The following is a 25,114-nucleotide window of genomic DNA, read 5'->3' on the forward strand; positions in this document are numbered from 1 at the left end:
CACTTTTTGGTCAATCTGTTAGGAGTCTGGCCAGAGAGCACAGGGAAAAAGCAATATCTCAGTCTGCACTGTAGATTCAGGGAGATTTGTGAGGTAACGCTAGCATATAACAGAAACAGGGTACATACCAAGCTGGTCTGAGTTGAGACAGGTATTCACAAGAACTGCAGGGGAAGGAGCTGGCGGTAAGTAAAGAGACAGAGAGAAAGCAAAGACAAAACAAATATACTGTACAACACGGATTGATCAGAAAAAGGGCGTACTGGAATATGATAAGGGGTCTCCAGGGATTAGGGAAAGCCCTTGGGATCGGTACCAGCAGGTTACTCTTAACAACGGTCATACAGCAGCGTCATGAGTTAGGCGTGCCGAAGAGACTGTTGTACTCAGTGCAAGGGTAAAACTGGATTTCTAAGGCAAGCCAACCCTGGAAAAATATGGTAGGAGGTGCTTTAGAACGTGCTGAGTGGTGTTGTTCCGCATAGAAAATGCCTCGGGGTATCTGGTCGCATAGTCGACAATTACGAGGACATATTTGTTGCCCAATCTAGATGTTTCTAGAGGTCCAATGATGTCCATCCCAATTCTTGAAAAAGAGAGATCTATAATTGGCAAAGGATTTAGAGCGGCAGGCAATGGGATGTGATGTGAGTACTGGTTTTCTGACATATTTTACACGTCTGAATAAAGGTTTTTATATCAGCATGGATACCTGGCCAGTAAAACTTCCCGCTGATGTGTGCCTGGGTTATGGATTGTCCTAAATGTCCCCCGGTCAGATGGAAATGCGCAATCTCAAGCACGATCTTTCGGTGGGTTTTGGGGATCACCAACTGTGTTTTACTCAAGCCTTCTGTGGATGTTTCTTTTCTATATAGTAATCCTTGCTTTAAGAAGAAGAAAGGACTTTCCTTCTCTACACCCTCTCCTTTGCGAATTGCTTGGAAAAAAGCCTCAGCAAGAGCCGGGTCATTTCGATGGGCGAAGGCTAGGTCGGGATAGATGGGCTCTTCTCCCTTTTTCTCTTCAGTATTCAATGGTTTATCAGCTTCCCCAAAGCCTAAGGTACCTCTCTCCGTTTCTTCTGGTTTGCTTTCTCTAAAATGGGGAAGTAGAGTTTTTTCAAGGGTCCTTTAGCAATTTTGTCTCCACAATGTTCTTCAGATGGGATCTCGCCATGGTTCCTTAAGAGAACCTTTATGTCTCCCGGAAGAACGGATTTGATTTTTTTATTTTTATTTATTTATTTACATTTATAGAGCGCACTACAGCCCTCGGGCATCGAGGCGCTGTGAAAGGACATGAATGAAGGCTTGATTCAGGGTTACAAGAATGCGGCCCACAAAGGTACTTGATGCATAGTGATCAGTTACATAGTGATCAGTTACAGTTAAGATTACAAGGGAACAGACAGTGTGTGCAGCAGCTTAGGACTGTACAAGGGAAAACATGTCATACAAAGAGCCTAGTTTTGATAGCTTTTCTGAAGGCTGCGTGAGAGTCAATCTGAGGCAGTTCTGGTGAGAGAGAGTTCCAGAAGGTAGCAGCCATATTTGGGAAGCTTGTGCCACCCGCCCGCACTCTGTGTGTGATGGGCGCCGTTATTCTGTTGACGTACACCGCTCTCGACGGTCTGGAGGTGGTGTAGGGGACAATTCCGTGGGCTAGACAATTGATGATGCCTGCTAGAACATCTATACTGAACTTCCATGCCAAGCCAGATTTGGGGGCCAATCTTATATAACACACAGGAGGGGGGTATCAAAACTAAGTCTGTGGGAATCATTCCTCTTTTCCAAGGAGTGATAGTAGCTTCTCTACTGCTGCAGATATCAAAGCCTATTGATTGTTTAGGGCAACAGAGGGGTTGGAGGCTCTATGACTAAGCTTCTGGAATTGTAGAGTTCCCCAATTTGTTTCAATTGAGTCACTTCCCACTCCTGACACCACATGTAAGGAAGGTATGGTATCAAAGTAAAACATACACAAGTGACCACAGTTCAAGGGAGTTTATTGAACCTTATCAAGGGTGTGAAAAACACCTTTATCAAGGGTGTGAAAAACACCTTTATCAAGGGTGTGAAAAACACCTTTCTAAACCTAAATCTAAGATAGGAGCAAGCTACGACCATCAAATAATAATAATGCAGTCCCAGTGGAGTCTTGATACAGCACTGTCATGAGTAAGTTGTGCCGAAGAGACTGTTGTACTCAGTGCAAGGGTAAAACTGGAGACCATACACTGAGGCAGGTAAGACTTCAATGCACTAAACAAAGGCAACAGAAGTCTTTCCCTTATCTGATCTGAACGGAGACCAACCCAGGGGTCACACTGTAAAAGGATTCAAAGCGGAGGCACAACAGTTGACCAAGATATAATACAGGTAGAAAGCAGTGTTGAAAGAAATAATCAGTTACAGGACAGGATAGAGAAACAAAGTACAAAGCAGAGACCTGTAATATCAGAATACACAAGGCAAAGGACTCAGACAAGTCTCGGGAGGAAGACTCAGGGGCAACCTGCTCGCCTTGGAAGTAAGACGACACGGAGCACCACAGGTTCGATCCCCGGGTCCGCGCTTAGAAACTTCTGGGTATTTCGTGCCTTGAAACACTTGTGTATAGGCGTGTTACAAATGCCATATCATAATTGCGTTATAAATAACATATCATATCATAACAAGATAAGTCGCTGTCAACACAGCGAATATAAGGGATTCAGGAAACTCAGAATACTTAAGAACAGGCAATAGAACTTAGGACTGAAGTCGGGTAATATTGCAGGCAAGGAACAAACAGGACAACTTGAAAAGGCTGGGATGGCAGAGGGAAAAAATAGGCAGAAACAGGACAAGTCTGTGAAGCAGAAATGCTTACAGAAAACAGGGTGTTTAAAGAAAGCCAGAAAGACAGAAAAGATATCAGTAAAGAACTGAATGTCTTTAACGGCAAAAGAGGACAAGGTTTCAGAAGTCAAAAGCTGGAAATCAAGGAAAGGTTCAATAACAGGCAGACTGGAAAAAGTGCTGCAAAGCAGCAACAGTAAACAGGATTCAAAAGCCAAAATCAGGATATTCAGGAAAGGTCAAAAACTGGTCACAGGAGCAAAAGCACGACCTCCCAGTGGAAGCAGTTAACTGACAACTGTTTCCGTTCAAAGTGAGCATATAAAGGGTCTCCCGGACAACAGGGTGGAGCTGATTGCAGTCTCGGTCAGCTGTGTTCAATTAAGCCGAGGCCTGGCTTCAGTAGCCTGCAGCAGTGGTTTGTAATTAAGGGTTCCCCAGCTCTCTGCAGCCTAGTCTGCAGTAGCTTGGAACAGGTGAATGCAATCAGGGCCTCTCCAAGCTCTTAGTAGCTCGCTGCAAACAAATGTACTTAGTATGCCTCCTCCAGGCCTCTGCCTTTTGGACAGCATACATGTACCAGAATGCATCTGCTGGTTTAACCCAAAACCCGGAATGGAACATGAAATTAGATTGGTCCAAAACTGCAGTGGTAAAACAAGTAAATGAACGCAGAGGCAGTTTGCAAGTTTTAACTTCCCAAGTATACCATTAACACAGTCTCTGAATGTGCGCATGTAGCGGTGCTGGGTGGCAGGTCGTGACAAGTTCTGGAGCAGGTGCTCGTTCCCCTGGGCATTTTAGAAAGCCGGGAGTGTCGGAGGGGCAGCAAAGAAGACCCTTACCTCGACACATATCCAGCAATAAAGGAAAAGCAGCCGGTGAGTTCAAAGCAGAAAGGAACCCGGTTTGTGAAAGCCGCAAGGCGAGAATAAAATACAATGTTGCAAGGCGAGGACATGCATATGGCGAGACACGCGATGAAGGTGAAAGCTTCAATTGCCCATTGTTAAAACAGTTTGGGAAGAAACAAAGTGACTGAGAGCAGCAAGGCTGCGTACAATCCTACATGAGTAAAGAGAGACTTTTTGAGAATTATGAATCACGGAATCAGCTTTACTAAAGGAAAGGGACGCTGTAAAAAGGCTCACAGCATGAGCAAAAGTGAAATAAGAATTGTGATATTTGTGAACTTATCATAGACCCGTGATGAGAACTGAGAAGAGGGTTGAGACCCGCAACACGAATTAAGAGAAGGGTCTGGGGCCGACAAAGAGATGGGAACTGTGCACGGTGCTGGGGGCACAACCAAGTGTAATATTGAAGATAAGGAGCATTAACTGTGTATAATGCTGGGGGCACAACCATTGAATATAAAGAGCATGAACTGTGTACAGTGCCAGGGCCACAACCAAATGAAATGTTGAACTAATGCCAGAAGCAGTCACTGTAAAAACGCCCTTAGAAGCAGAGTGGTCCTGTACAGGGCCGACTGAGACACTGTGCATTTGGAAGGTCTCTTGTCACAAATATCATTGGAGAATTGCTGAACTGTTGGGGAAGGGAAACAAATATTGAACTAGGAAACTGTGCTTTTGTGAGAAATTGATGCCAAACCAGGCGGGAAGCCTGAGTGAACTGTATGCTGTTGAACTGTGTGAATTTCAAGGCCGGCGAGGGAAGCCTGGAAGAACTGTGCCTCATTGAACTGTGTAAACTAGCCACCCAAGGTCTTGAAGAACTCTTATTGCTCAAGCTTGCGGAAGGGAGTGTTATTCAACTCCAATGCCATCCCGATTTACTTTTGATACACTCTTTTGTTTTGACTTATTTCCCACCACTTAGTTATTGTAAAAGTGTGAGGGCAAGCATAGGTTTCAGACATAGACATTGCTTTCTTTTGACTAGACTGACTCTGATTACTTTTTTTAAATGGTCGAGACTACTCCCATTATAGATTTAAGGCCAGCTAGAAAGTCTACAACCCCCATTCAAAATGTAATAAAGGTGTTGAAACGTATATCTTTGTGTCTGTGTCTACCTTCTGAAACCATGACTACCTCACAAATGGTGTCAGAGTGGGATGCGGCTCAACTGAAACAAGTTGGGAAACCCTGAAGTTTCAGAAATTGAGTAACAGAGCCTCAGACCCAACAATAGCTACAAAAGGCTTCATTGGGTTCGACATATGCAGCAGTAGGGAAGTGTCCATCCCTCTGGGAAAAAGGCGATTCATACCTACTGATTTGGTCCTAATACCGGCCCCTGGATGTTATGTCAGATTAGCTCCCAAATCAGGACTGGCCTGGAAGTTTGGATTAGATGTACTAGCAGGATTCACTGATCCCGAATTCAGGGGAGATGTAAAGGTTCTCTTACGGAATCATGGGGAGACAGCATTTAAAATCCAACCCGGGGATAAGATAGCTCAGGGAATATTTATCATCCTCAAATGGATGGGCTTGTGGAACGATTTAACCAGACCATCAAGACAATTCTAAACAAAATGGTTGATAAAGATGGGAAAGATTGGGATCACATGATTCCTTAGGCCTTATTTGCTGTAAGAAAAACCCCACAAGCTTCCAGCAGTTTTTCCCCTTTTGAGCTATTGTATGGCCGAGAGCCTAGGGATGTCTTGGACATGCTCCGGGAAATGTGGGAGGAATGAGAAGAGACCCCAATACCTCTCTCTCAAACCGCCATAAGATTAGAACATATGGCGTTGGTCAGAAATTTAGTCCACACTCATTTGGAAAAAGTCCAATGCCAACAAAAGCTTTCCTATGACGCAAAGGTGAACCTAAGATAGTTGGACAGAAAGTCCTAGTCCTCCTGCCTACTTCTGAAAATAACTTGATTTCGAAGTGGCATGGAACCTACGAAATAACAGAATAGACAGGGGCATGTTATTACAAAGTATCACAACCTGATAGATGCCAAAAGAATCACAACTACCATGTTAATCTTTTAAAAGAGTGGAAATACAACCCTTCAGCCTCTCATTCTACCATCCTATCCTGTTTGGTACCACAAGAAATAGATAACCTAACTCTAATCCATCAGTAACTCACCAACAATAAAAAAGAAGATCTAACTAATCTTATTGTACAGTTCCCTGATTTCTTTAGCGAAAAACCAGGAAGAGTAAGAGGAACCTACTGTTACATACGTACTTCTGTAGGTAAGGTGGTGCAGTTGAAATTGTACCGACTACCAGAAGCCCGCAAATATATTGTCATGGAAGAAGTAGAAAAGATGTTACAAGCTAACATGATTGAACCATCTTCCAGTCCCTGGTCCTCTCCTATATGGTGACAAAACCAAACCAGGGCTGGCAATTCTGCATCGATTTCAGACAAGTACATTCCATCTCCGCCTTTGATGCCTATCGCATGCCCTGTATTGACGCCTTAATAAATTAGGGGATGCAGTATATTTGTGGACCTTAAGAAAGGTTACTGGCAGATCCTGGTACATGGGCCTTACAGAGAAAAGATGGCCTTTTCAACCCCAATAGGACTATTCCAATCGAAGGTCTTGCCCTTTGGACTCCATGGTGCCCCTGCGAGGTTCCAAAGATTAATGGATAGAATTTTGCAACCTTATTCTAACTTCTCCGGGGCATACATTGATGATATTGTAGTATACAGTAAGACATGGGAAGACCATCTCTATCACCTATATTCCATCTTAAGGGCTCTACGCAAAGCGGGGCTAACGATAAATCCTTACCGCCTTACTACGAGGTCCCTTTGCGGGTTGGGGAATTTAACGCCTGCTTTTTGCAGGCGTTAAAAACCAACCCGCAAAGGGACCAGGGGACTAATTACGGTACCGCAATTTACGGTACCGCAATTTGCGGTACCGTAATTAGCGCCTTCCCCATTCCCATAGAGCCCTATGGGGCAAAAATGGGAATGGGGAAGGGCAATGGTGGAAGGGGGAATTACCGTCCCGCCAACCTTGGAATAGGGCGGTAATTCCCCTTTCCACCAAGGTGGTGCCGATATTTTACCGGCATGAACCATGGCGCTAATAGCGCCATGGTTCACCGCCATCCGTGTAATGAGGCCCTAAATCACTGCTTGAAAAATTACAAGAGGAAATGGTGAAATTTAAAACATTCACCTTAGACAAAATAATTTGGAAACTCAAAAAAGACATACAAAACTACAAAGAAGAGATTACTTACCCATATCTAGTTCCTGGGTTTTATCAATCAATGAATGCCAATCAAGGTCACTCACAAGGCCCTAAATGGCCAAGACAACATAAAAAATTTGTTTCTTTTTCAAATTCCAGTAATAGCAGTGATTCAGACTCTGTGAATAATGCTCCCAATAACAGAGGTGGCAATTCTTCACGAGGCCAGTTTTTCCAAGGACGGGGGAAGAGAGGCAAAATGCGACAACCGGGCAACCACGGGATGCGTACCCGCCAGGTCCAACCACCCCCCCAACCTTGGTGACCCCAAAGTTGGGGATTCCAATCTTCAATTTGAGCCAGCACACTCTGACTCCGATTGAAATTAGCCTTTTTAGTAAAGGCTTATCATTCGTGCCTACCAACAATGCCGATCTGTTTAAAACAGAAATTGAGATGCGTAACTTTTTTCGCATTGTAAGACTAAAATACCTTTTTCGTGATAAAGACCCTATAATGCAGAATACGTCCAGTGCCACAGGCCTCAAACCACCATCCTCTTTTACACCATTGACATCGATGGTTTCACCTGAAATCATAAGTTTTGAGAATAAAGTACTCCGAGAGATGAGAACACTCATTAAAACAAAAATAGATGTATCAACAATCTTTCAAAGGAGGAAAAATCAGCTCTCACTGACTTAGAGAATAATGATTTATTCGTCATCAAGCCTGCGGACAAAGGTGGTGGAGTAGTTTTATGGCACACTCAACAATACAAAAATGAAGTCGACAAACAATTGGAAAATAAAATGTTTTACAGACAGCTCCCGGGAAATCCCACCAATGCCATACGGGATGAAATCAGCAGCCTTTTGTCTCATGCATTACATGAAGGCTGGATAGATGAGGAAGAAAAAGCTTTTCTCACAACAAGCCAGCTCACCATTCCAGCTCTCTATTGTTTGCCAAAGATACACAAAGACGCCAGTCATCCACCAGGGCGCCCCATAGTAGCTGCTATTGGTTCACTACTCGAACCTCTGTCAATTTATACAGATTCTTTCGTATTAAAAATGAGGTTGTACGTTCAGGACACTACTAGTATGATCAAGATCATTAACAAACTCGCCACTGATTCAAATAACATTGGATGTAGAATCGCTATACACCAGCATTCCCCAATTGCAATGTATTCAAGTTATCCACTCATATCTTGAAACCAGAGAAGATCTGACAGTCCCTTCCCAGTTCATTTGCAAATGCATCAGAATAGCATTGGTCAATAACGTTTTCATGGTGGAAGATAGAGTTTACCAACAGCTACACGGGACGAGCATGGGTGCTACCTTTGCTCCCGATTTAGCGAATTTATTCATGGACAACTTAGAACTTACATCTGTGTACCATGAAAACAATCCTTTTAAATGAAACATAAAAGCCTGGCATCATTATATAGATGATGTGTTCCTTTTATGGCATAGAAATGAAATAACTTTGACAGAATTCCTTGCGTGGTTAAATTCACAAAATCCATGCATAAAGTTCACTATGAATCTAGACCATCAGAAAATAGCCTTTTTAGACTTAGAGATTCACAAAACACCTCAAGGCACATTAATCACGACCCTATATAAGAAGCCAACAGACAAAAACACACTGCTGTCATTTAAAAGTTTCCATCCGCAATCACTACGTGAAAACCTTCCATTCGGCCAATTCCTGCGCATCAGGCGTAATTGTTCAACAAAGGAAGATTTTGACTTCCACAGCAATCATTTGTCGCAAAAACTAAAAGAACGAGGATATCCATCCCACATTATTCGGCGATCATTAAAAAGAGCACGCAATACGGATAGAGACCAATGTTTGGAAAAAAACGGCACAAAGTACAAGAGGACAAAATCACATGTGTCTCTACGTTTTCCCCGATTAGCAATGACCTTTGTCGTTGCATCTTGAAAAACTGGTCCCTTATTCAAACTGAAGACTTTTCTGTGAAAAAACCACGCTTTGCTTTTAAGCGTATGCCAAACTTACGTGACAAATTGGTACACACCTACCAAGTGTCAAAAACAACTCCTGCTTCACAACAAACAACACTCTGGCATCTGCCACCAGTGAGCGGTCATTTTAAATGTGGTAACTGTTCAGTATGTCGCTTGACAAAGAATGTGAAAACAGTCAACTTAAAAGGTCTCATTTGGCACCTAAAAGCCTTCACCAATTGCAATACACCATGGGCAATTTATGCTATCATATGCCCATGCAAGCTAATATATATTGGGAAGACAAAGAGACCGGTAAAGCAGAGAATCTGCTAACATCGGTCATGTGTGAAGAAGTTAGTACCTGATAAACCTTTAGTTGCTCACTTCGCAAAAGCAAAACACACCATTGAAGATATTGAATGGTACATCATCCAAAAAGTGCCAGCACACCCCCGAGGAGGGGATCGTGATCGCAGGTTAAGACAGATTGTGCAGAAATGGATTTATAATCTGGACACTGTTCAATCCGGACTTAACATAGGAATCGAATGGAGTCTTTTTTTACACAAGTAAGGCACTATCATTTTTGTATATGCCTCAGGCTTAACATATTTGTATTTACCACTACATGTTAAGCAAAATACACATTCGGCATATGTCTGAATATTTTCGCTTTTTTAACAGCTTTACTTGCTATATGGAAATGTTGCGATATGTTTGCAACAGTTAATTCAATCATCCATTTAAACTAAAGATGCATAGATGCCAGTCAGCCTTTCACCATCTATTCAGTAAATTGGTAAATGATAACAAACTACAGATGACAACTAAGTCGCCCTTTCCTTCGTGCCTTGAACAAATTTTGCTTGTCTTAATATGGCAGACATAATGCATCAGCATGCCAGCCTTTTATTTGGTTGGTTGCGCCCGCCTTTTCTTATTCCAAGATGGCGGACGCTCTTAACCTTTTTTCATGCACAACGCAGGTCTAGTATCTCGACACGTGAGCGTGCAGATACTCAGAAGTCACCGGATGGGACTGCAGCCAAGCACTAACAGCGTTCAAGAGTTGGAGCGCTTCGCCGCGCACGAAGGTATTTACAGTGTAAACTTTGATAGACAGCCCCTTTTTTACAACTACGGGTTGTTATACCTCTGTATTTACATTAACAGATCAGGATACCACCACACTCAGAAACGACGGGACAGGACACGTAAAACCGTGCCTGCGGTCCACTGAAGTTGAATACAAGCACATTTCGCTCGGTTTGAAAGGTATGCATTCACTTAAAAAACGACATGGTTAAAATGTACCCTAGATGATGCAGTTTCAGACAGCAGTTGTGCCACTTGAGACAATCGATATTTTGTTCAAATCAAAGATGTTTTTTCTACCCCTCTGTTGAGGTTTTCCATATGACAAATAGAGAATGTATAGATAAATCAACATTCTGCACACAATGAATTTAGTCAAAAAATTAGAAACAAATATCTTAAAGTTTATTTGTTTCTTTCAGTTCTAATGATTGTGAAGAATCACAGTTTGGACCATTGATTTTCGTCCACATTCATATCCAATTCAAGGCCACACACGTCAATCAAGCTATTAAAAGGTTAGTGGAACCAGTTGCTTGTGCACACCAATAGAGATACTACACTCCTGTTGTATTTTTATCCTGTTACCAATACGGCTGTTTTGGTTTTGGTTTTTAGATTGCCATTTGTGAAGGGAATCAACCAATGAACCATTTTTTACATCCAATTTTGAACATTTGCCTACAAAGTCCTGAAGACGGGTCCAGCACACGCCTGATAGCATCTTTAAAAACAAGCTACAAAGCCTGTTTCTTTTGTTTAATTCATTTCCGCTAGGACCCAGAAACACACTCTTTGGTGTCGACAGAGTCAAGGACAAACAAATTGTTTTCCGAGGTTTCATTCAACAACAAAATGTTCACCTCACACTTTTACTAACCTCACAACATCACCAGTACACGATGATTGTGTTAAGTTCCAAAAAATTGTTTTTGGTTAAAAATATTGATTTCCATTATATATTTTTTATGTGAAGTTATGTACAAACAAAATGCATTTTTTTCTCTTTTTTAATATAAATATTATTGAGTGTTTTCTATAAATTAAAAGATATATATCTCTATTGCTTCTGTCGTAATTATTCAAACGACATGAAAGGTAGCACATTTTGCAACCAGCCACACCTAGCACGTCTGTAGGCTGGTAGCTGTTTTTGTGGCATTCTCTTCACCCATCTCCTCTTACCTCTCCAATCATTCCTTTGGTGTCTCCTGGGGTGGCCACACCTCCTCCAACATCCCCTTGGACTACGATGTCCCCCAAGGCTCTGTACTCAGCCCTTTTCTTTTCTCTCTTTATACCTCCCTTCTTGCCCCCGTCATCTCTTCTTTCGGCATCTCTCACCATTTCTATACAGATGACACCCAACTCTTTCTCTCCTTCTCTTCTTTCACTCCCGACCTCCATCATACTTTATCTTCCTGTCTCACGGGTATAAAAAACTGGATGTCATCCCATTTTCTCTCCCTCAACACTGACAAGACGGAAGTCCTTTTCTTTCCTTCTAACAAACCTTTCCCTAACCCCTCTCCTTTCATCCACTTTCCCCCTTCCAATCTCCCCATCTCCACCCATGCTCGCAATCTTGGCCTCCACTTTGACTCCTCCCTCTTCTTCTCCCACCATATTTCTCTTGCCTCTCGTGCCAGTCGTCACCATCTCTTCAACATTCGTAAGATCCGCTCCTCCCTCACCTTCCATGCTTCTAAAGTCGTAATCTCCTCCCTCATCTTCTCCTGTCTCTTCTACTGCTCTTCGCTCCTCTTTGGACTCCCTGCCTCTGATCTGACCCCCCTCAAATCCATCTACCATTCCTCTATCTGTACTCTTTGTCTCCTCGGTCCTTGCGACTCTATTTCTTCCTCGCTCTCTCACCTTGGCTGTTTTCCATTTCTCTCCCAACTTAAATTTCAATTCCTCTGTCTGGTTTTCAAATCTCTCCATGGCCTTGCTCCCCCCTATCTCTCCTCTCATTGTACACTCGCTCCCGTTCTCTCCGCTCTGCTGACCTCTTCTTACTCACTGTACCCCCGTCCCCATGTGTCTCTTCATGCTTCTGTCCCTTTCAGCTCTTGGCCCCCCTACATTGGAACTCTTTACCTCTCTGTGTCTGCTCCATGCCCACCTACACTTCCTTCCGCACCTCCTTGAAAGCCGTTCTTCTCCACTCCCCCCTTGACCTTCTTCCTTCCCTACTTTCTCTCCTCTCCAACTTCTCTTCTCCCTCCTATTCCCTTCCTACCTTCCCCTTCCCCTCCTCTCTCACCCACTTGAAATTTGAATCTGATATTTGAAATATTGTCACCTCTTCCCTTGACTACCTCCTCTCCCTTCCTTCTCGCACCCACTTGAAAATTGAATCGGATAAATGAAATATTGTTACCTCTTTCCCTTGACTACCTCCTCTCCCTTCCTCCTCCCCCTTCCCTCACCTCCTCCATCTAAGTAAATTGTTCTACATATTGTTTCATTGGTTTGCTTCATGATTGTAAATATGCTTCTTTCATTATTCTTGTACCTTGTTGTTATATTGTAAAGCGCTTTGGATTAAAGCGCTATATACAACTAATAAACATAAACATAAAACAGACCCTGTGTCAAAACCCTATTTTAAAAGTAGCAGACTTTTCCAAAGAGTTTATTCTACAAACAAATGCTTACCCTGACCTGATTAGGTGCCGTCTTATCTCAAAAACACAATTGCTTAGAACTCCCTATGCTATTTGCCAATCGAAAACTCTTTCCCAGGGAGAACATTTTTGGAATTAGAAGCGCTAGCTATACAATGGGCCATCCTACATCTCAAGTAGTATCTATTAGAAAGGAATTTCAAACTGGTCACTCTCCCCTTGTATGGATAAGTCAGCAAAAAGAATCTCATACACGGTTATGCAATGGTTTCTGGACTTACAGCCTTACTGCTTCACAGTTGAAGCTAGAAAAGGAAAGGACCATTGTAATGTGGATTTCCTGTCCAGGTTCCCTTGTGAAGCAGCTCAATCCATATCGCATAGGGGAAGGGTATGTGAAATACCTGGGGGTGTTTCACTGCTCAGACCCCGGGAATCCCTTATTCGGGTGGCCAGGAAAGGGCCATCCCTATTGGATCCTGACCCTGAAGGTGGACTAGTGAGGGAGGATCACCTAGGTAGGGTATCCTTGGGGAGTGGGGAGGAAACACCTGAAGGCGAGACATGGTATCGGCCATTTACCGACAACTGCTTGCCCCATATTCCCTCTGCTTTCATGCGATACTACAACTCACATAATTCCCCTCCTTTTTATGTCAGCCCAACTACTGAAACGAGGAAGAGGATGACTGAGATTGTGAAGATTACCACTAGTGATAGACTATGGGCTGTTGCAGTAATAAGGCCAGGCGGGGCAGGCACTCTATCATAATCACACACACCTGAAACACATTGACGGCTACCCTGAGTATAAGAGGTGGAGCATGGAGACACAAAGGGAATGAGTTGAAGCCCGAGAAGGAACACGAGTTGGAGGTCGAGCAGACAGGCGAACTGGGTCGCCTGGGTACCCAGGTATCCGTCAAGGGAGAGCGAAGCGCCGACATGCTAAGGGCCTGAGAGGCGGAAAGGCTGCAACAAGCATGGCGAGGGTGCTGTGTCTCCAAGGAGCCAGAAGGGGATCGCTTGAGGAAACGGACTACAAAGGGGAGTTCTGGTGCAGGTGCTCGTTCCTCCCTGGGGTGTGAGAAAACCCAGGAGTGTCAGAGGGGCAGCGAAGGAGACCCTGACCTCAACATGTATCCAGCGATAAAAGAAAACACAGCCGGTGACTGCAAAGCAGAAGGGAGCCCGGTTTGTGAAAGGCACGAGGCGCAAGTGAAATACAATGTTGCAAGGCGAGGACACGCGTATGGCGAGAGACGCGATGAAGGTGAAAGCTTCAATTGCCCATTGTTAAAACACTTTGAGAAGAAACAAAGGGACAGCGAGCTGCGAGGCCGCGTACAACCATACATGAGTAAAGAGGGATTTTTTCAGAATTATGAATTACGGAAGCAGCTTTACTAAAGGGAAGGGCAGCTGTAAAAAGGCTCAAAGCACAAGAGAAAGTGGAATAAAAATGGTGATATTTGTGAACTCATCGTAGGGGGTCTGGGACCCGCGGTGAGATGGCCTTAGTAGCAGAGTGGTCCTGCACAGGGCTGACAAAGATACTGTGCATTTGTGAAAGTCTCTGTTACTGAGCTGTGGAGTAAAGAGGTGCCAGGGGCACGATTGTGAGAAAGTCTCACTGACAGAGTGGTCCTGCACAGGGCTGGTGAATACTGTGCATTTGCGAAGGTCTCTGTCACGAATACCATTGGAGAATTATTGAACTGTTGGGGAAGGGAAACGCAGTGTGAAACAAATATTGAACTAAGAAATTGTGCTTTTGAGAGAAATTGATGCCAAACCAGGCGAGGGAAGCCTGAGTGAACTGTATGCTGTTGAACTGTGTGCATTTCAAGCTAGGCAAGGGAAGCCTGGAAGAACTGTGCCTCATTGAACTGTGTGAACTAGCCACCCAAGCTCTAGAAGAAATCTTATTGCTCAATCTTGGGGAAGGGATTGCTATTCAACTTCAATGCCATCCTGATTTACTTTTGATACACTCTTTTGTTTTGACTTATTTCCCACCACTTAGTTATTGTAAAAGCGTGAGGGCAAGCATAGGTTTCAGACACAGACATTGCTTTCTTTTGACTAGACTGACTCTGATTACTTTTATTTAATGGTCGAGACTACTCCCATTATCGATTTAGGGCCATCTAGGAAGTCTCCAACCCCCATTCAAAACTTAATAAAGGTGTTGAAACTTGTATCTTTGTGTTTTTGTCTACCTTCTGAAACCATGACTACCTCTCAATATGCACAAACGTAGCAAAACTTTAAAGCTGCTAGTTTCAGGAAAGGCTTCCCTTGCCTCTCTGCCTAGCAAAAATTAAATGCGCACACATCAGCAGCCCACGGATTCAAGCCAACCTATAACAATGTTATGTGTTCGTTCACATCCGAGGGGAGAGGGGTGATGTGCGCATTTGCTTTTTGTTAAGCAGAGGTGAGGGAAGCATGGCTGCATATTAGCTCATTAAGTAAGTATGTATGCATGTGTGCAAGGAGTGTGAATATGTATTCTGTAAAGTGCGTGTGAAGGAGTGTATGATGAATAGGGGACTGGGTGCGCATGTGAATGAGCAAGTGAAAAGTGAATGGTAATTTTAAATGAGTGAGTGCATATTGTGTAAATGGGTGTGTGCGCACGCTTATGTGTAATGCTGGGCTGAGGAACTGATTTTGGCAGGTAAAGGGTAGGAGTTGGGGAGCGTGGGGGTAGGCGGGAGAGGGAACGGGGGATTTTGCTAAACATGCCCTTTTAGTGGGCATCCATGATATAAAGTAGGCATGATATGTGTTATGTGGCTAGAATGGCATTTTGGTCAGTCTAGCCATTTCTTTCTGTGGCTTGGCATTTTTTTACTGGGCATCTCTTGTAAAGTAAGCATGGTAAGTGTTATTACGTGTCTAGACTGGTCAATATTGTGCAGCTACTTTGGGCATGTTTTCCTATTGCAATATGTCATTTGTAGTGGCAAAGCCACCAGAAGTATGTCCTTATGGGGGGATACAGAGCCTGCATGGACAGGTTTTCTTATAACATTTTAAGTGCACTTGTTACATGTATTCAAGATTTCTAATACATAAATGTTATTATCCATAAACATTTGTATTGATTCATTTTAATACTATTAGTTGCAATCATCTATCATTCAATTTGGATTTGTCTTGAAACAGCTTGTTATGAGTAGCACAACGCTACCTTGTACTCAAAGATGCACTGGAGATTATTAGGATCATGATAGCATAGTGTCAGTATGTGAGTCCAGAAATTACCCTCCCATAACATAGGCGATGTATTCTGTTGGCCGAAAACCAACCGCCTCATATGTTCAGTATTATTAGTACAGACTCATGAGCATGACCAGAGAGCGTCCATTTTGCGTCCATTTTGATGGAATAGAATTCGCCATTTTGACAAATTTTCGCTTCTTGCTTTCTGTTCAAACTGCTTTGCTGTAAGCGTATTCTATTCCATTATTCTGTTGTTGCTCATGCATAAAGCAAGGCCACAAGATACATGTTGAAACACAACGCAGATAACCCAGACAGCAATGCCTGGTCTCCTCCCTCAAAATTCCTTGGAAGTGAGCAACACAGTATTTAATCACTACGCAGGTGCCAGCTAGTCTTGCTGAGGAGGTAGAAACAAACAATTAATGGCTTGAATCATGCTCTCTTTTACGGCCCCCTTCACTGAGCCCTGTAGAGCGAGCTGACCCCTAGCACACAAATAGAAACTAGAAGATAGTGAGGCCTGTAATGTGTCTCTCCCCTGCACGCAGCTTGCTTGTAAGAACAAGGGCAGTATGTTCCCTAAAACAAAGAATCATGTCTGCAAGTCCGCAAATTGCAAACTGTTGCTAAATGAATGTCTGAAGGTGTCATATTTGTCACAATTGTCAATCTTCAAATCTATTTCAAAGGAAGTACATTATGGGCGGTATTGAATATGTCATTACTGATAATAAGATGTTTGTTTTGTATATATGTAACTGTTGTAAAAATGCTCTCTCTCTTGCGTCCCACGGGGTCTGGAGACACATGTTGCGTGACGTGAGACCCAGTTGGCCAACTGAGACTATTTACTTTGCAATAAACCCTAGATTTTGGGAATCGAACCTCGTGTCTGGGTTATCAGTTCGTGTGTGGTGATTGTGCCTTGTTTCCATACGCGAGGGTCCCCTAGGGGACCCATCAGAATGGTGCCTGAATAGGGACACTCCCCCACTTGTTCCATTGTATACATTGTAATATAAAGAAGGCGAGAGGAGAAAACGAAGCGAGGACGAGACGGTCGAGCCGGGATCAAGAGGTGTTCAGGGTGCCCTTTGAAAGTGATGAGAGACTCCTTTGCAGATCTGTACACAACTGATCCCTGATCGACGTGTCCGGCCAGAGAACAAGGAGGCGAGGGTCCCGAAATGAGGCAGATTGAGCCAAGATACGCAGACACAACGATTTTTGGTTACGTCAGTATACGGACGAATTGCGTCTTGAAAGACGATTTGGTTGATCAGGTGAGTCGTGCCCCAATTGTAAATAACCCTGATATTGGTTGAGAGTTGGTTTTGCAAAATCAAACGCCCAGGGTAAGGTTAAAACATGCTTGGGGTATTGTCTTCCTGCCTAGTGGGATTTTTCCTCTGCGGTGGACAATCTTTGGAAACTGGCCAGGTCGCGCCACCCGTAGGGTCGCCGGCATATGAGATGTATGTAAAGTATGGTGTTGGGGTGATAATGTTTTGTGAAATTTGGCATAGGCAAACCAGACACGAAGAAGATTTACAATGGCCAAAACACAGGAGTTATGAGATTGCGCGGCTATATTATTTGGAATCAGTATTGCTGCGTAAGAAAGCACGCCCTGCGACATTTGACGTCATTAGAGACTGGAGGAAGGAAGCTATGCTTCGTTGGAAAAGCAGGGAGAAAAATGCACGCAGGCAAAAGTCAAGAGCAGAGAGAGTGAAGGAGCTGGATGAACAGGAGTGGGATGATAATTTAAGAAAGACAGATCGATGTGTTCAGATGGGAGTAAACAAAATATATCCTCAACAAGAATTGCATTCATCAGATGAACTAATTAATAAAATATTACCTGAGAAGAGACAAGAGCACCCAAAAAGAGAGGCTAATAGAATTGCACCAGTGCCCATTGCTCAACCCCCTTCAGTTGCCCAACCCATCCCTGCTACTCAGACTCCATTACAGCCGCAGATCATACAGCCAGCAGCGCAGCGGGCCGGAACTCCAGCGCCGCAGCAGCCACTCCCCGTTCCCGTTGTTCCATCCGCACCTTCCTCCCAAGACATCCCCCTGCCCCCTCCGCCCATTGAACTTGAATTCACTGTAATAAGAGAAGACGATACGGGAAGAGAGGGGACGGCAGAAAGTGAGTGCACTAGAGTAACCCATAGTGCGGTCAGCAAGGAGAGAAAAAGGGAGTTGAAAGAACAGGCAGAGATGTATATAGATGGAAATGATGAAACAGCAGCGCTGGATTCGATGTATGATTTCAGGAAGACTAGTGAAAGACAGGTACTGTTGGAATGCATGGGAGAATATTTAATGGAGAGATGGAAGCAATTAATTGGAATGGTACCGCTGCAGAAGTTGAAGGATTTGAAAGCGTTGGCACGATGTAGAGAGAGAGATGTAGAATAAAGGAACACGTGGACAGGCTTTTTGAATTTAAAAATGAACTTGATGATGCATATGCTGAAATGTTTGCCATGCCAGGGTATAGGAACAAAGATGTAAGAAGGGAAAGGAAATAGGCGGTACCATATGTGCAGCGACGATTTCTTCCGCCGTCAAGACATGCTAGTGAAAAATTTAAAATATGTACACGAGAGGCGCTAAAATGGATTACAGATCCTAGCGTTCCCACGATGGAAGTGCACAAAATATTTGATCAATACACATTTCTAATGAAGAGAAAAACACTGCAGGTGATGGTTAAATATTTGCAGGATAGAGATTTAGAAAATAAACAAGCTAGCCCCCCCCGAATTGATGGCAATATATAAAAGAGCAATAGAACGCGGAACGGGAGAAACAGCCTTATCGCTGGATTTAGCAATAGTATTGCATATGAGGGAGGGAGGAGGAAAAGTAAGTGCAGTATTTCCTATGAGGGAAGTCCCACCTACTTTTGTGCCGAAAGTAGTTGTTTCTGGTGTTAATGGGGGACCAGCGCAAGTAACAGAAGCGCATTATACAGCACAGTATGTACATGTCCCTTTCTCCAGACAAGAGGTGAATAATATAAAACAAACGATTCCTGATTTGAGGAAGAATCCGGCTGGATTCTATAAAGAAATAGAGTCCTATTTGAGATCGTCCATTTTTACTATGAACGATATAGACCTAATATTCCAAGTAATTGTGCCAGCAGACATATGGAAGCAAATAAGAAAAGTAAATGATGAGGATAGCTATGGTGACACATGGGAGAATCTAGCAATAGAAGATAAAGATAGAAAAGCAGGCGAGAAACCATCGCCAAATATGGCAGCGTTACCAGGACGAATAATACAAAAATTGAAAGTACACAGTTTCAGAAAAAATAATTGTATGGGACAAATTAAATGCATATGTTCAAGGCAAAGATGAGTTATCTACGGATTATTTTAATAGATTTGAGGAAGTGTTTACAGATTTTCGTGGACAGGATGTAAGCACAGAGGCAGGTAAAAGACTATTTGTTGATAAATATGTAAATATGTGAGAGGATTAATACCTCCAATTCAAAACCTAATAATGACATCAGAAAGTGCATGGCAAGCAAAATCATTGAGTGAAGTATTGCATATGGCCCAGTATTATGAAAATAGGGTGAATACAGAGAAAGAGAAAGAGGCGAAGGATAGGGTAAATTTGAAAACCAGAGTGTTACTTCAGTAGGTAGCGGGACACAATAGAGGGAGAGGAAATACGCAAGGGAGGAGTAATTCCAACATGCATGGAGAGGCTCTGGGATTAAATCAGTGTGCATATTGTAGAGAAGAGGGTCATTGGCGAGCGCAATGTCCACACTTGCAAAATAGGAATGGGTATGGTCAGAGAAGACCGCATAGGGGACACCCGGGAACAAATGGACAGAGTAGAAATAATAATATGCAGCAAAACCAGAATAATCAAGGAAATGGCAATCAGAATCAGAGCCAATATCAGGGTCAGATTCCTTTCAACCAAAATCAAAGTGAGTGAAATAAAGGCAGGAGCAGAAACATTTTTGACACACAACCCAATACATATTATTGTGGTGACTATACATCGGATGATTTATTGTTTCCTCAATAGGACAGCCCAAGACAGGGGTCGGAACCAGTGTCTATTCCCGTGAATCAAAAAGGACCCTATGTAGATATGGAAGTCGGGAATAGAGAGCATATCTTTCTCGTAGACACAGGTGCACAAAAGTGCTCAATAGACCACCACATGGTTCCGGAAATAATTGTGTCAGGGCAAAGAAATATCTCAGTAGGGTTCGCAGGTACGCCAGTAATCAATCCAGTGTCCCAATCAGTACCAGTAACATTAGGTCCATTTACTGAATATTGTCCATTTCTCCTAACAGAAAATTGTGGGGAGAATCTTTTAGGATTAAACTTATTAAAAAAATTGAGTGCAGTTATCCATTGCAGTCCTGATGGAGTGTTCTTGACAATTTCACCACAGAATATACCAGTGTCCGAATTTTTGTCCAAACCTTTGCCGGGGGAGTTGAGTGAAGTACCAGCTTGCATATGGGTGATGAATGACAATGATGTGGGATGCTTGAAGATAGAACCAGTAAAAATTGTTTTGAAGGAGGGAGTAACATTGCCACGTATTCTTCAATATAAGCTTTCTTTTTTTTTTTTTTACTTTTGTTTATTGGCAGAAAGTTAAGACAGGTATATCACAGATTACATAGCAGTAAACTATCAGCAGAGCATCACAAAAAGGTAGCACAACATGACTACATTGAACGTCTCCATTTAAGGACAGATGATGACTCGGAGAGGCGCAAAAAGAAATAAAGGAGGGAGATTTACTCTTCACTTAGCGTGTTGGGCTGTACTGGTGGGGGAGTAGACCTCAACTCCACTTCGTCTCTATTGTTCAGGTAACTACAGAATTCAAACCACAGATTTTTGGGGCGTGATGAGATTGGCAGGGATCCAATGTATTCTTCTTCGCACATTTGTATCCAGGTAAGAGCCTTCAACCACATCATAAGGGTGGGGGGATTACGGCGCTTCCAGCACTGCAATATACATCTTTTGGCCACAATGGCACTCACATTTAAAAGTTTTGACATTTTCCTTACATTCTCCCCCTCCCAGATACCAAACAGGGCAAGTGGGTCCATATCCACCGGGGAACCAATTATTTCGGAGAGCACCTCAGTCACAGCCACCCAGAACGCGTTTAGCGCAGCGCAGGACCAGAACATGTGTATGTGGTCTGCTTCGGAGGATTTGCATTTAGGGCATAAGTGGGTCGGGGTACGTGTGAATTTCGCCACTCTGTACGGTGTATAATAGAGCCTGTTGAGGAGTTTAAATTGTATGCAGCGGAATCTGGCGCTAAGGGAGACCCTGCGTGTATGTGTGCACATTTTGCCCCACAGTTCATCAGTCATGTCCGTTCCAAGCTCCCTAGCCCATGCTTCACGCGGTTTGAGGGACTTATCCGCTGTTTTCTCCAGCTGCATTTTGTACAAATTAGATATTATCCCCTTGGCGCCTGCGGAATTTGCTATATACTGGAGTTCGGGTGAGTCTGGGGGTTCGTCAGGGTATGAGGGCCACATTGCTCGTACTGCTGCTCTAAGCCTGTAATACTGTAGCATCTCAAGTGAAGAATTGGAGTGTTCTGGTCGCCATGTCTGAGGGGTGACAAACGTACCATCAGAGAAGAGGTCAGCAAGGGCTCGATAGCACAGATTTTCCCAGTGTCGTACAAGGTGTTGGTCGTGTGTGGGGGGAGTCTGGGAAACTGCCACAAGGGAAGCCACTTATAATATGGGTGCTGTTCGTGCTCAGAGCGCAGGATACCCCTCCAAGCCCTGATTTTGGTGGCCACCGGATCTGCTTGGGCGTCTGTTTGGAATGTGCGGTGCAATATTAGGGTCATGATGTTGATCCCACCCCTGCCAGTTTCTCGAGTTTTACATGCGGGGGCGGATTCTGGAACGAGTACCAATGAGATGCGTGTTGGGCCTGTGCCGCGTCCAGTACAGACAGAGATCTGGGGCCGTAAACCCCCCTCTATCATAGGGTAGAGTCATGTGTTGCCACTTCTTGCGGACCGATCCCGAGTGCCAGAGAAATTGGACGCACTCCGAGTGGAGCATCTTAAAATATTGCATCCCGGGCCAGACTGGTACGTTAGCGAAGACGTAAAGGAGCTTAGGGACCACTATCATCTTTATTAGGGAGAGTCTCCCCGCCAGGGACAGCGGTAGAGTGCGCCATTTGGAAAACTTGGAGACGATGAGCTGAGCCATAGCCTCGTAGTTGTCCGTCAGCAGGGAAGGTTTGGTCAGCACACCAGTACTCCGAGATACCTGACACCACCAGGTGACCAGCGTAGGGGGTACTCACACGAAGGTTGTTGAGTTGCCAAAGTGAGAGGGAAAATTTCAGATTTAGAATAATTGATTGTGAAACCGGAGTACGTCCCTATTTTGGTAATTTCGCGGATAATTGGTCCAGATAAGTGGAGGGGTTCCTGACATCCAAGAGCACGTCATACGCGTAAAGTGAGATGATTTCCGGTGTGTCCAGTAACCGAATGCCTTTATTGATGTGACGCCCCCTTACATGGTCAGCCATGGGTTCGATAGCAAGTGCAAAAAGGAGGGGGGAGAATGGGCATCCCTGACGAGTCCCACAGTGTAGAGTGAAGGGAGAGGAGGGGGAGTTAACAAGCACCCTAGCGAGTGGACCCGTGTATAAGAGTTTGATGTAGGATATCATATTAGGGCCCACTCCCATTTTCTCTAGCACGGCCCAAAGATATTGCCACGATACCATATCGAAAGCCTTTTGGGCATCCAGCATTACCGCCACAGCATCAGCGCTTGGGTCAATTCTGGACATCACATTAAATAGGCGGCGGATGTTGAGTGCCGTGGATCGCCCGGGAATGAATCCACTCTGGTCCGCATGTGGGACATGAAAGGGAGAAACCTGTTTGCAATTATCTTGACAAAGATTTTCATGTCAGTGTTAATAAGGGATAGGGGCCTGTAGGACCCGCACTCATCCGGGGGTTTTCCAGGTTTGGGGAGGACTGTTATTAAGGCTTCCCTTAAGGAGGGGGGAGGATGTTTAATATAAGTGATTCAGCCCAGACACCGTGTAGAGCAGGCGCCAGTATGGCCATGTGCTCCTGGTAGAACTGAGAGGTGAGCCCATCCGGGCCAGGCGCCTTGTTTTTTGGAAGGTCTGATATCACCTGGACCATCTCGTCCAATGTGAACAGAGCATCCAGACGCTCCCTGGTCTCCTGGGAGATAAGGGTCATAGGAATGCTTTCCAGCAGGTCGTCCACGTCCTGGGCTGAGTGTTCAGGTTGGGGGCCATATAGTTTGGCATAAAAGCTAGCGAATGTGTCCAGAATGGACTGGTCTGACCAGTGTCTCAGCCCCTTCTCATCTATAATGCTATCAATATGGGTCCTACCCCCCTCCGCACGCACCAGTTGGCCAGGGTTCTACCCAGTCTGTCTCCCTCCCCATGTTTACGGGCAGCCACAGGGCGAGCATAGTATTGCACCTCTCTCATGGCTTGCGACTCAAACTGTTCCAGTTCAGATCTGATCCCAGCCAGGACAACTGGGGTCGGAGTGGAAAGGTATTCCTGTTCTAGGGCTTTAAGCCTCGTTTCAGAATTGTTTAGGGCTTGCCTAATAGCCTTCAGGACTCCAGCTTCCCTAGAAATGCACATCCCTCTGATGTAAACCTTAAATGCCTCCCATCTGGTCCCCTCAGGTGTATCAGATGCCCTGTCATTTTCAAAGAATGTGGTTATGTCAGCTAGGATCTCAGTTTTGAAGACAATGTCAGATAGGGCGGCGGATTTAAAGCGCCAGGCGGGTCGCGACGACTTAGTGTCGCCTAGTTGGATCTGTAGGAGCACGGAGAGTGGTCTGATAGCGTGCGTGTAAGGATCCTAACATCTAAGACCCTTCCCACAAATTTGCCGGACAAGAGGAACAGATCTATTCTTGAGGAACTGTCATGCACCGTTGAGTAGAAAGTATAGTCCCTCTCAAGGGGGTGGAGCGTCCGCCATATATTGTGCAGATTCAGAGAGTCCATATGCATGAGGAGTCGCTTGGCCGCTCGAGTTGTGGCTCTGCGAGTTGACGTTGTTCTGTCTAGGACATTATCGAGTATCAGATTCATATCCCCCCCCATATTATGGGGACCTCTAGATATCTCATAAGAATGGCGGTCACATCGTCAATAAACTCAGGGGAGTCAGTATTGGGCGCATATAAGTTGACCAGCAAGCATTCTTCATGAGCCAAAGTGCAGTGTAGAATCACATATCTGCCTTCTGTGTCAATGTGGGATGTATGGAGAATAAAGTTTACTGACTTATGGATAAGGGTCAAAACCCCCCTAGCTTGAGTGGAGTATTGGGTAAAGTATCTGTTGACACCCCAGGTCTGTGCTATGTTAGACGATAAGTGTTTCAGCGCATGTGTCTCCTATAATAGGAGGACCTTGACTCCGTGCCTCTGTGCATAAGCCGCGATTCTACGCGCCTTCGTAAAATATGTCAGCCCACGAACATTCCATGTCATCATTTTGATCGTCATACAGACAACCTACGGGACATCCCAAGCAAAGAAACTGGCTCTGAGAAACGCCATTTGTGCGGCACTAGCAGAATAGTGCCTTCTTTTAGACCCGGTCTCAACCTTCCCGCCATTTTGTGTATAACCTACCCCAACTTCTTCACTCCCCACCCTCACCGCCCTGTCCCAACCAGCAGTGTGTAGATATCCGCCCTTAGTGTGAACAACTGCGTGCCAACCCCAACTCGGCAATGCCTGGAAAATTGCCCAAACGGGGCTAAAACACAAACATTTAGACTCAAAGGGAATTGCAACTGCAATGGGGGCTGCAGCTACCGTTCCGCCCACAAGTAGTAATACGAGTTTCAATAATACAACACAAATCTGAAGATCGGCTGATGAAAGTAAGGTTGCAAAGCGAGGATACACATGCTCAAGGGTATCACGGTCATATTCACAAGAGGAGACCATGTGACCAGACCTAGTCATTGTCCAATGGTTCCTCGGGGCGATCAGCCAGCGGTATCTGCGCTTCAATGAACTTAACAGCTTCGTCAGGGACCGTGAAGAAGTAAAGCTTGTTGCGATGGGTGAGTTTCAAGCG

At 44.3% G+C, this 25,114-nt stretch overlaps 1 protein-coding gene across 4 annotated transcripts in view; it reads left to right on the forward strand.

Annotated features, from left to right (window-relative positions):
- The window catches only part of LOC138569149 (uncharacterized), a 167,355-nt gene that overhangs the window by 134,348 nt on the left and 7,893 nt on the right, over positions 1–25,114 (forward strand). The window contains exons 3-4 of one of the 4 annotated variants that reach the window (XR_011303149.1): positions 10,501–10,596; positions 10,697–12,668. The exons of 2 other annotated variants lie outside the window; for them this stretch is intronic. The gene's annotated coding sequence lies outside the window, so the exon portion shown is untranslated. Of the gene's footprint in view, positions 1–10,500; positions 12,669–25,114 lie in introns of those variants that run through there. One more of the 4 variants, XR_011303148.1, reaches the window with a different exon arrangement.

The sequence above is a fragment of the Ambystoma mexicanum genome, chromosome 2q, assembly GCF_040938575.1.
Source record: "Ambystoma mexicanum isolate Mex_15411 chromosome 2q, UKY_AmexF1_1, whole genome shotgun sequence".
Lineage (NCBI taxonomy): Eukaryota > Metazoa > Chordata > Amphibia > Caudata > Ambystomatidae > Ambystoma > Ambystoma mexicanum.